This window comes from Ovis aries, chromosome 6, assembly GCF_016772045.2.
Source record: "Ovis aries strain OAR_USU_Benz2616 breed Rambouillet chromosome 6, ARS-UI_Ramb_v3.0, whole genome shotgun sequence".
NCBI classification, from domain to species: Eukaryota; Metazoa; Chordata; class Mammalia; order Artiodactyla; family Bovidae; genus Ovis; species Ovis aries.
In genome coordinates this window covers 15,357,405-15,369,427 of record NC_056059.1, presented here as the reverse complement: position 1 = coordinate 15,369,427, position 12,023 = coordinate 15,357,405, and the positions used below count along the sequence as shown (strand labels likewise).

Below are 12,023 nucleotides of genomic sequence, written 5' to 3'. Positions count from 1 at the left end.
AATGTCAGGTTCATGAATCAAGGCAAATTGGAAGTGGTCAAACAGGAGATGGCAAGAGTGAACGTCGACATTCTAGGAATCAGCAAACTAAAATGGACTGGAATGGGTGAATTTAACTCAGATGACCATTATATCTACTACTGTGGGCAGGAATCCCTGAGAAGAAATGGAGTAGCCATCATGGTCAACAAAAGAGTCTGAAATGCAGTACTTGGATGCAATCTCAAAAACGACAGAATGATCTCTGTTCATCTCCAAGGCAAACCATTCAATATCACAGTAATCCAAGTCTATGCCCCAACCAATAACACTGAAGAAGCTGAAGCTGAATGGTTCTATGAAGACCTACAAGACCTTTTAGAACTAACACCCAGAAAAGATGTCTTTTTCATTATAGGGGACTGGAATGCAAAAGTAGGAAGTCAAGAAACACCTGGAGTAACAGGCAAATTTGCCCTTGGAATATAGAATGAAGCAGGACAAAGGCTAATAGAGTTCTGCCAAGAGAATGCACTGGTCATAGCAAACACCCACTTCAAACAACACAAGGGAACACTCTACACATGGACATCACCAGATGGTCAACACCAAAATCAGATTGATTCTATTCTTTGCAGCCAAAGATGGAGAAGCTCTATACAGTCAGCAAAAACAAGACCGGGAGCTGACTATGGCTCAGATCATGAACTCCTTATTACCAAATTCAGACTTAAATTGAAGAAAGTAGGGAAAACCACTAGACCATTCAGGTATGACCTGAATCAAATCCCTTATGATTATACAGTGGAAGTGAGAAATAGATTTAAGGGATTAGATCTGATAGATAGAGTGCCTGATGAACTATGGACAGAGGTTCTTGACACTGTACAGGAGACAGGGATCAAGACCATCCCCATGGAAAAGAAATGCAAAAAGCAAAATGGCTGTCTGGGTAGGCCTTACAAATAGCTGTGAAAAGAAGAGAAGCAAAAAGAAAAGGAGAAAAGGAAAGACATAAGCATCTGAATCCAGAGTTCCAAAGAATAGCAAGTAAGAAATCCTTCCTCAGTGATCAAAGCAAAGAAATAGAGGAAAACAATACAATGGGAAAGACTAGAGATCTCTTCAAGAAAATCAGAGATACCAAGGGAACATTTCATGCAAAGATAGGCTTGATAAAGGACAGAAATGGTATGGACCTAACAGAAGCAGAAGATATTAAGAAGAGGTAGCAAGAATACACAGAAGAACTGTACAAAAAAGATCTTCACGACCCAGATAATCACAATGGTGTGATCATTCACCTAGAGCCAGACATCCTGGAATGAGAAGTCAAGTGGGCCTTAGAGAGCATCACCATGAACAAAGCTAGTGGAGGTGATGGAATTCCAGTTGAGCTTTTTCAAATCCTGAAAGATGATGCTATGAAAGTGCTGCACTCAATATGCCAGCAAATTTGGAAAACTCAGCAGTGGCCACAGGACTGGAAAAGGTCAGTTTTCATTTCAATTCCAAAGAAAGGAAATGCCAAAGAATGCTCAAACTACTGCACAATTGCACTCATCTCACACACTAGTAAAGTGATGCTCAAAATTCTCCAAGCCAGGCTTCAGCAATACGTGAACCAGGAACTTCCAGATGTTGAAGCTGTTTTAGAAAAGGCAGAGGAACCAGAGATCAAATTGCCAACATCCACTGGATCATGGAAAAAGGAAAAGAGTTCCAGAAAAACATCTATTTCTGCTTTATTGACTATACCAAAGCCTTTGACTGTGTGGATCACAATAAACGGTGGAAAATTCTGAAAGAGATGGGAATACCAGACCACCTGACCTGCCTCTTGAGAAACCTATATGCAGGTCAGAAAGCAACACTTAGAACTGGACATGGAACAACAGACTGTTTCCAAATAGGAAAAGGAGTGCGTCAAGGCTGTATACTGTCACCCTGCTTATTTAACTTCTATGCAGAGTACATCATGAGAAACGCTGGGCTGGAAGAAGCACAAGCTGGAATCAAGATTGCTGGGAGAAATATCAATAACCTCAGACATGCAGATACCACCACCCTTATGGCAGAAAGTGAAGAGGAACTAAAAAGCTTCTTGATGAACGTGAAAGTGGAGAGTGGAGAGTGAAAAAGTTGGCTTAAAGCTTAACATTCAGAAAACGAAGATCATGGCATCTGGTCTCATCATTTCATAAGAAATAGATGGGGAACAGTGTCAGACTTTAGTTTTGGGGGGTCCAAAATCACTGCAGATGGTGACTGCAGCCATGAAATTCAATGATGCTTACTCCTTGGAAGAAAAGTTATGACCAACCTAGATAGCATATGCAAAAGCAGACACTACTTTGCCAACAAAGGTCCGTCTAGTCAAGGCTATGGTTTTTCCTATGGTCGTGTATGGATGTGAGAGCTGGACTGTGAAGAAGGCTGAGCGCTGAAGAATTGATGCTTTTGAACTGTGGTGTTGCAGAAGACTCTTGAGAGTCCCTTGGACTGTAAGGAGATCCAACCAGTCCATTCTGAAGGAGATCAGCCCTGGGATTTCTTTGGAAAGAATGATCCTGAAGCTGAAACTCCAGTACTTTGGCCACCTCATGCAAAGAGTTGACTCATTGGAAAAGAGTCTGATGCTGGGAGGGATTGAGGGCAGGAGGAGAAGGGGACGACAGAGGATGAGACGGCTAGATGGTGTCACCGACTCGATAGACATGGGTTTGAGTGAACTCCGGGAATTGGTGATGGACAGGGAGACCTGGCGTGCTGCAATTCATGGGGTTACAAAGAGTCAGACACGACTGAGCTACTGAACTGAACTGAACTGAGCACTAAGGGAAGAAAGGCAAATAACAATATAAAGTGCCAACAGAATAAATTTCATGGGTATAAAACACATGGTAGAGAAAACAATCATATTTACAAGTTCAAAGTGCTGTGTAACCACTAACTGGGTTGGTTTATAAAGGTCTAATTGAAGAAATGGGACTTGTATTGTGCTTGACAGGATTTCAGTGAACAGATTTTGAATTCTTTCTTCTACAAGATTCATTATGACTCATTTTATTATAACTTTCATTTCACAGACTCACCTTCAAAGATAGACGGAAGTTTCAAGAAAGTGAAACGAAGTGAAGTGAAGTCGCTCAGTCGTGTCCGACTCTTTGCGACCCCATGGACTATAGCCTATCAGGCTCCTCAGTCCATGGGATTTTCCAGGCAAAAGTACTGGAGCGGGTTGCCATTTCCTTCTCCAGGTGATATTCCCAACCCAGGGATCAACCCAGGTCTCCCACATTGTAGGCAGATGCTTTACCATCTGAGCTACCATGCACCATCCATGCATGCATCAAGAAAGGGGAAATAATTGCAAATAATTATAAAATTTGGCACTCCCCACAGTAGAAACTCTGAAACATTATATCCTAGAGACAACCACATCCCTGCTTCTCCTGGGCTCTCCAGCAGTAGTGGTCCCACAAAAATAGCTTCTAAACTCTTACTTTACCAAGGTAGGGAGGGAAAGACATTGTTCATAACGCAGTACCATTATGTGGTACTGTCATTGAGTACCACATAATACTGCGAAGAATTACCCATTATTTTGATCATTATCTGATTCAGTGAACTAATGAGACAGTTGTTTTCAGTACTGCTTTCTATCTTCATGCAAGAATGGTAGCATCATTTTTCTGCTGTCTGTGGAAGCATCTTGCAGAGTGGATGCTAGGAAACTGCTGAATGTAGAACTGCTTGTCAGTGAAGCAGAGGAGTATACTATTTATTCTTCCCTCCTGTCAGGTCACAGAAAAGTAATAATGTTCTACATGTATCAGCAGAAGTGATAAACAGAGCTAGTGAAAGTTGAGACTCATGGGAGACAAATGCAGACAATTAAACCCATGAAGAAGGAAAATATAATGCTGTGTACTCTTCTACAGCACAAAGGTAAACTGGGGCAAGTTAGAGGTACATGCAAACAGAGAGGTGAAAAAAGTGGTCATTACATTCAAAATATTAATAGATGAGCCCTCCAGTTAATGGCCTGTAAGTGAAAGCAAAACACTCTCTTGGATCATGGGACTGTTTCCAGACTTGGCTTGATTTATATTCAAAATATAAGGTGTAATTTCAAAATATCTTAAATGATGTTTGGCATTTTATTTCATAAAATTATAGTCACCATTATAATTACTCTTCAGATTGAAATTTCAGGAAATCCTCCTTATTTCATTTTCCGTTTTCTACTTCTCACTTTTAATGTCAAATAGAATTTTTTTTCTCAACTTTCTATGACTTTATCAAATAAATTTTCAAATACTATGAGCTCATAAACAGAGGATTCAGACATTTTCAATTATAATGCCAAATCTTTGCTATTATTTCAATGCCAAACAGTTTAAAGTCATTTCCATATGAATAAGTACTGATAATTAAATCCAAAATTCCATCTTATTTTCCTTTTATAAACAATTATCAGTAAATAAATAAAGTAACATTTCTATACTATTCACATCAGAAATGGAATTATATATGTGCATTATAAATACAGACACATTATAAATACAAGGTGTGTTCATCAGGTAGAAATGTGTGAAATGATGCATGCCAGAGTCAGTTAACTATGTAAATTAATACTGCTTAAGTCATTGTGTATAACAGTCATGACTGTCGTAAAACACGATCTCAAAAGACAGATAAATGAAAGGCAACAAGGCATTATAATAGCTATTCCAAATTGAAGTAAAATCTTTCATAATTATTGATTGTCTTCTATGTTCCAGGCACTGTAACAGAGAAAAAGATTATTCAGTTCAGCTCAGTCACTCAGTCGTGTCCAATTCTTTTCGACCCCATGAATCACAGTACGCCAGGCCTCCTTGTCCATCACCAACTCCCAGAGTTCACTCAAACTCATAAAACATTATTAAATATTTAAAAGATTATTAAATATTGCAAAATAGTTAATCCTACAACTTTGAACTTAATAAATTTGAACTTCATTATATGTAGTAGAAAGAGTGTTGGACTGGGTGTCTAAATGTAGCTCTGCCTTCGCCTGGCTCAGTGACCTTTGAAAAGTTACTTAGCCAGTTCAGGATGGGGAACACGTGTACACCCGTGGTAGATTCATGTTGATGTGTGGCAGAACCAATACAATATCGTGAAGTAATTAGCCTCCAGTTAAAATAAATAAATTTAAATTTTTTTTAAAAAGTTACTTAGCCTGGGTTTTAATATTCTTAAACATTTTTAAAATATCTATATTTAAATATTTAAAACTATAAACTAGATTATATCTAGTTTGATAAACCAGGTCACATCTAGCTTGATAAACTAGATCACATATAGTCTGATAAACTAGATCATAAAAACCATGATCACATCTAACTAGATATGATCTAAACTAGATTGTATCTAAATTGCATTGCAGCTCTAAATTCCCATGTTTTTATAAAAGATAAATTTGTCTATAGTTTTCAATAAGTTATGGTTGAATAACATTTTAAGATGAATTAGAAAAATTGGTTAGGCTGTGATGTTAATGAAACCATGCTCCTGATTACCATAATTCCCGTTTTGACCTAAGTTCTAAAACAGATCATTCCAAGTCCTACTGACCAGCCTTGCAGAAAAATGCTCTGATTCAGGGGTAAGGTGTAGGTGTGACAGATAAGCGAAAATCCAACTAAAAGCACACACTGTGCTGAGGAGAGCACCGTAGTTTCATCTCCGTAGACCAAAGAACAACAGTGAGACTCTCTGATCTGGGTTGATTTTCCATTACAGAAACTCATAGGAGTTTTCAGGAATTTGGTGAAAGCCAGAAGGTGAAAGAAGAATCAAGAAAACTGCCCTTCTAGTGGTGGCCTGAAGAGGCTCTGATGGTTCACAAATGGAGATAAAAAGAGACTGAAGGACCTGGGAGAAAGGACATTCTCTGCTCAAAGACGAAAGGTGTGTTCCTTATGTCCTGAGCCGCAGATCCTATAGCTGTTTTTAGGAGCAGAGAAGACACGGTATTGTGCATTATTCAAAGCCAATTTTTGTTTAAACAAGAGATATTTATTTTGTGCCTACTATGTGCCCGGCATAATTCTAGCAATGGGGATACAAGAAAAAGTTCCTACTCTGTGGAACTTACATTCTAGTTGGTGAGACAGACAATACTCATTAACGAAAAACTACGTAAAATAACTTGAGATGGAGAGAAGGCTATGCGAACTCTGATGTAGTGTAATGGGATAGACAGTGTCACAGAAGAGGGGGAAGGGCAGTAATAATGAAGTAAGGCAGTTGGTGAGGACCCCTCAGAGGAGGAGGCATTTGAGATGAGACGTGAATGGCAAGGTGGCAGTCTCGCAAAGCTGCCCGGAAGACCTATTTTAAGTAAGAAAAAAAGCCCCAAATGGGACTCTTGAGTGTTTAAAGAACAGAAAGAAAGTTATTGTTTTTTTCAGAGCCTATGGGATAAAATGAAAAGGTATCTTGGAGGACTGGAAGGCCATAAAAAAAATGTCTCAATGTTGTTTCAATTGTACTGAGAAGACATTAAAAGTTGTAACATGATTTATGTTTTTAAAAGGTTACTATGGCTGTGGTATAAACCATATTGTTTGGGAATAAGAAAGGGAAAAGTAAAACATATAAAAATTCATAAAGCTTTTCTTTAAGAGAAAAATAAAATCCAATTTTAAAATGTGAAATATTTGTTTCCTCTATGTGTGTCTGAATGTCAGTTATCCCAATAAAGGGTTAATAAGGCATATTTGTTATTTGTCTGACCTGTAATCCATGTTGTAAAACACAGCCTCCAAGGGGCAGAATGATGTTTAATAATGTCTGAAACAGGGCTCCCAGATGGGCAGGATGGGTGAGATGTGGGAAAGAAGATTGGAAGGAAGTACATGATCCATGGACTGGAAATCTCAGCAATCAAAAATATAATTTATGGAAAAGTACAAAAAGGGGAATCCACATAATAATTTAACTTATCCTAATAAACTAGAAATATGAAATGATGAGAGAAAATGGATTTGTATTTTCTAGAGACAATATAAACATCTTTTCTTAGTTTATTTAATTTAATTAATCAAGATTTCAAGGGAAGTAACAGATACAAATAAACATCTAGATTTTTCCATGGAAGACTTGACCTTGTAAAACAATCTGCATATGTGTGTTTTTTCCCTAAATACTAAATAACATATCTTCAGGGAAATACTCTACACAAAACAAGAACGATAACGATAATACAAAACTGCAAAAGAAATTTCCCATAATTTTATATATCACCAAGAAAATCACTGCTTTTAACACTTTGATTCATGCTTTCCAATCTTTTTCTGCGTATATATATTTTACAACAGGAATTTCATGTTGTATATATCATTTTGTTATCTTGCTTTTAACACTTCATGTAAGGACACATATATTACGTTTTGTGCATTTTCTTTTTTTTCTGTCACAAACCTATGTTAGATTCTGACTAAAGCAGTTTTATGTTGTACTCCAACAAAATTGGTTAATGTTTTAGAGAGAAAATCTGGGAAAATGCTGTTTTATAAACAGCTTAATTTTAAATTTATGATTAAAAGAGGAAATTAGTTTCTCTTTCAGCTTAAATTTTATGTAATTATCACTTAGCCTCTCATTCTATCTGTGTAATATCTTGTATGAATTTGGCACTGTGCAGCGCCGTGCGCATGGTGGGAAGGGGACTCTCCAGGTGTCCTGACAGGCCTGAGGACCAGATAAGCAAGCAGGTCTCATGTGTTGGTTCCTGTGGTACATTTTCACCTAAAAACAATATTATAAATAAGATTTGTCACTTAGGCTAGCTGCAAAGATAGTCCACGATGTACCTAAAATACGAAATTATTCATGGAGAAGTCTGGACTAGCCCATAAATAGTACTAAATTCCTTCTACTAGATTTGGAGACAGCATGGGTTGGTTAGTAGCAGCTGGGACCCATAATAACTAATTCATAGCATTTCTGGATGCATTAAAAAGACAGCAAATAAAAGACATCTGGCACTAAGTATGTACCATGAACGCTAGTTCCTTTTCATTCCATTTCCTTCTTCTTTCCTTCCACCTGAATGCAATTACTTTTACTTACACTTGTTTCTATGGTATTCTGAAGTGCCAGTAAAATGACCTTTAGAAAATAGGAGCTGCTGTACCTCGGCCATCCCTAGAAGCAGAGCGGGATCCAGAGTAAATCACTCGAGTGTGTGTCCCATTCATATCACGTGTCTGTTCAGGAGAAATCAAGTTAAAGTAAATATCTAGAGCAGCAGTGATGGAAATAAGCATAAACTATGAGCATGTAGGTGAATCATTTTTATACACGCATGAAGAAAGAAGGCACTTTGCCTTGGATATATCCTGAGAACTTGATAAAAATAATAGCAACTGGCACAGTGGTTTTTTTTTTTTTTTTTTCTACATATGACCTTCTTCTCCTTCTGAGTCACTGTGCCATACTAACAACATTCACCCTAAGATGAGGGGAGGCCAGCAGAAGGCAGTCATGGCTAGCTGACCACCAAAGCTCCTCTCCTGAAGGCTTGAGTTGTTTCTGCCTGTCCCAGCCCCTTTAATTTTTCGCGGAGTTATGTGACTGCTGCTAAGTTGCTTCAGTTGTGTCCGACTCTATGCGACCCCATAGATGGCAGCCCACCAGGCTCCTCTGTTCCTGGGATTCTCCAGGCAAGAACACTGGAGTGGGTTGCCATTTCCTTCTCCAATGCATGAAAGTGAAAGTGAAGTCGCTCAGTTGTGTCCGACCCTTATTGACCCCATGGACTGCAGCCTACCAGGCTCCTCCTTCCATGGGATTTTCCAGGCAAGAGTACTGGAGTGGGTTGCCATTGCCTTCTCCGGTTATGTGACTAATTCTGGCCAATGGTTTCGAATGAAAGCAATAGGCCAAGATCACTAAAAGTCCAGTATGTTTCTCATGTTTGTTCTCTTCCTACGGCCACCTTGGAGTCATATATTGAAGAGAGAAACAAAACAAGATGGAAGGAACCTAAATTCCTGACTTACTGCTTAATGGAGTGCATCCAGGGGAGTCCACGAACAAAAATATCCACCTTGGATATAGCCTGAGTGAGAAATAACACAGCAGATAGATGGGTACCGCTTGTTTGGGTGGTTGGATTGCGTTTACTAATACACAGCATATGTGGCCGTTTGGGGATTGGACTAAAAATAAATGACAAATGAATGACATCAAGTGCGTTTATAGGAGGTAAAGAAGGATTGACCAATTTGGTCCATTTGGATCAGAGAATGTTTGTTTACTTGAGAAGAGAGGTGAGCTGGGTCCCGAGAATGACTCAAGGGAGAAGAGGCAGGAGCATCAGCACCAGCAAATGCATCATGATAGCAATGGGTACTGTGCATTAACAATCAGTTGGCCAGTCTGGCTTGGGGGTAAATTTGAAAAAGGATTTTAAGATGTCGGGAACCTTTTAGAGTTAAGGGAACTGGGGCTTGGAATACCATGCCATGAATTTGATCCTGTCCGTGAGTGGGACACACTGAAGATTTTTGCATAGTGCGATGGCAACGTGAGATGACTTTAGAAAGTTGTGAGGAGATAGGTAATACGAGAGTCCTCCCCACCTTGGCCTACCCGCTCCCCTCACCCCGGACCTTGCCCTACACCTCCCCTAGAAAAAACTCTCCAACAAAAACAAACCAGAAAACCAGTAAAGATGTTGGGAGGATAGAGGCAGCAGATAGAACATAGGGAGTACAAATTCTCTGCCCTTCTCAGATTTGTCCTGATCCTCTCCAGAGATAAGATCTATTGAGGCTGTGCTTGTGCCTAGCCAACAGCAGTTTCTCCTCTTATTTGCCAACAAATATCCTGAGTTTGCACCAGCAATGTGTGCTGCTCTAGAGATAAGTTGGTGGTGATTCGGGTCAGTAATTTCTACCACATTCCTCTCCAGCAGGTAAAGCTACAGAAGAGCCAAATGAATCAGGATTCCTGAATGAAATTTTAGATGCAGACTGCTGAGGACTTATGAGAAATTATTGTCTTCACTAATAAAACAAAAAGAACTCTTAAGGGAAAAAAAAAAGTTATTCTTCCTTCCTCCCTCCACTTCTTAATCTTGAAAATGATTGTCATAGCCAGAACTGTGACAACCAGCTTGGGACCACATAATAAAGGTTATGGAATGAATAGATAAGCACATGTTAGTTTCCTGAAGACATTATTGAGCTGCCAAATCATGATGCTACTCTCTAACTCCAGACTTGTTACTAGAGAGCATCACGGTTCAGTCGCTAAGCCGTGCCTGACTCTGTGACCCCACGGACTGCAGCATGCCAGGCTTCTCTGTTCATGGGATTTTCCCAGCAAGAATACTGGAATAGGTTGGCACGCCTTTCTCCAGGAGATCTTCGCGACCCAGTGATTGAACCCATGTCTCCTGCACTGCAGGCAAGTTCTCTTCTGATGATTCGTGTGGGAAGTCCAACCCTTGCAACATATGCATATAAATATCTTAGCCACAGATGCAAAAGATATCAGATAAACCAAGAACAAAACTTACCTGACCCCCGTTTAAAAGCTAATGAAAATCAAGATATCAAAGGAAAATATCTAAATGCAGAAGCTAAATAATTCACTAGATAACTATCAATGACAAGAGCAGAAATAAATGAGGCAAAACATTCAGAAGATAGAAGGGAATCACTCCATCCACAAGAAATAGTATTATTTTATCTTGGATTTGCAACATCACTGACCAAAAAAAGCATTTAGAATTAAAGCTTCCAAATCAAAAGCAAATATAAAGTTTCCCAAGATGTAATTTAATAAATGATTCAGATAAATTCAGTGGGAGTTATAATGTTTATACAGAAACACATATATTCTATTCACTGAAGAAACGATTTATCAGTCCTCTTGACAAATGTTCCATGGTGAAGGCAATCGGAAAATAAATGCATAAAATTCCTTTAAAGGAGGACTTCCCTGGTGGTCCAGGGAATAAGAATCCACCTTGCAGTGCGGGGGATGTAGGTTTCATCCCTGGTCGGGGAACTAGCATGCCACATGTCATGGAGCTACTGAGTCTGTGGGCCACAACTAGAGTCTACAAAGAAAGATTCTGTGTGATGCAACACAGCCCCGAGGCAGTCAGGTAAATATTTTAAAAATCCTTTAAAACCTTGAGTAAAATCTACATATGCCCTGAAGAACAAAAACAGAGCTCTGAAGTGTATCTCTAGAAAATCAGAAGTGGATGAAAGAAGAGAGTATGTCATTGTCCAAAAAGCCAATATTCTCTCTTACTCCAACCTTATTCCTACTTGAGAAAAACCTCTTCTGCTCTGAGACTGTTTTTGTGCTCTTATTTAGTGCTTTCTGTCAGTTGAAAATATCTGGCATGTTGTGGATCTCAATACATATTTGTTGAATGAATATCTAAAGACTATTATATTAATTTCCGGTGGCTGCTGTAACAAATCACCACAAGCTTAGTAGCTTAAAATAACAGAAATTCATTCTCTCACATTTTTGAAAGTCAGAAGCCCAAAATCCATATCACTGGGCCAAAATCAAGGTGTCAGCAGGCTACCCCTCCTTCAGCAGCTATAGAGGAGAATCTGGTCCTTGCCTCTTACAATGTCTAGTAGCTGCCAGGATTCTGCAGTTCGTGACTACATCATTACAATCTTTAAGAGCAGGATCTTCAAATTCTCCTCTGCTCCATCTTCACATCACCTGTATGTCAGTGGGAAAAATCTCTCTCTGCCTCCCTTTTATAAGAATATGTGAGGGCATTTAAAACCTACCCTAATACCAATAATCTCCAAATAATGCCCTCATCTCAAGATTCTTAATTTAACCATATCTACAAAAAATTTAAAAAAAAAAATGCAAGCTAACATTCCTAGGTTCCAGGAATTAGGAATGTGGATATCTTTTAGGGGGACAATTTTTCAGCTTAATATAAAAGCATAGTAAGAAAGTAATAAATGAAAAACAGAAGATATACCAAGAAAAGG

At 38.8% G+C, this 12,023-nt stretch overlaps 1 long non-coding RNA gene across 1 annotated transcript; it reads right to left on the bottom strand.

Annotated features, from left to right (window-relative positions):
• Window positions 1-7,040: 7,040 nt before the first annotated feature.
• On the bottom strand, window positions 7,041-11,755 carry LOC132659924 (uncharacterized). The gene is made up of 2 exons (XR_009600977.1): window positions 8,171-11,755; window positions 7,041-7,782 (listed from the first exon to the last, which is right to left on the bottom strand). It is a non-coding gene; the product is annotated as an uncharacterized LOC132659924 (long non-coding RNA).
• Window positions 11,756-12,023: the final 268 nt, after the last annotated feature.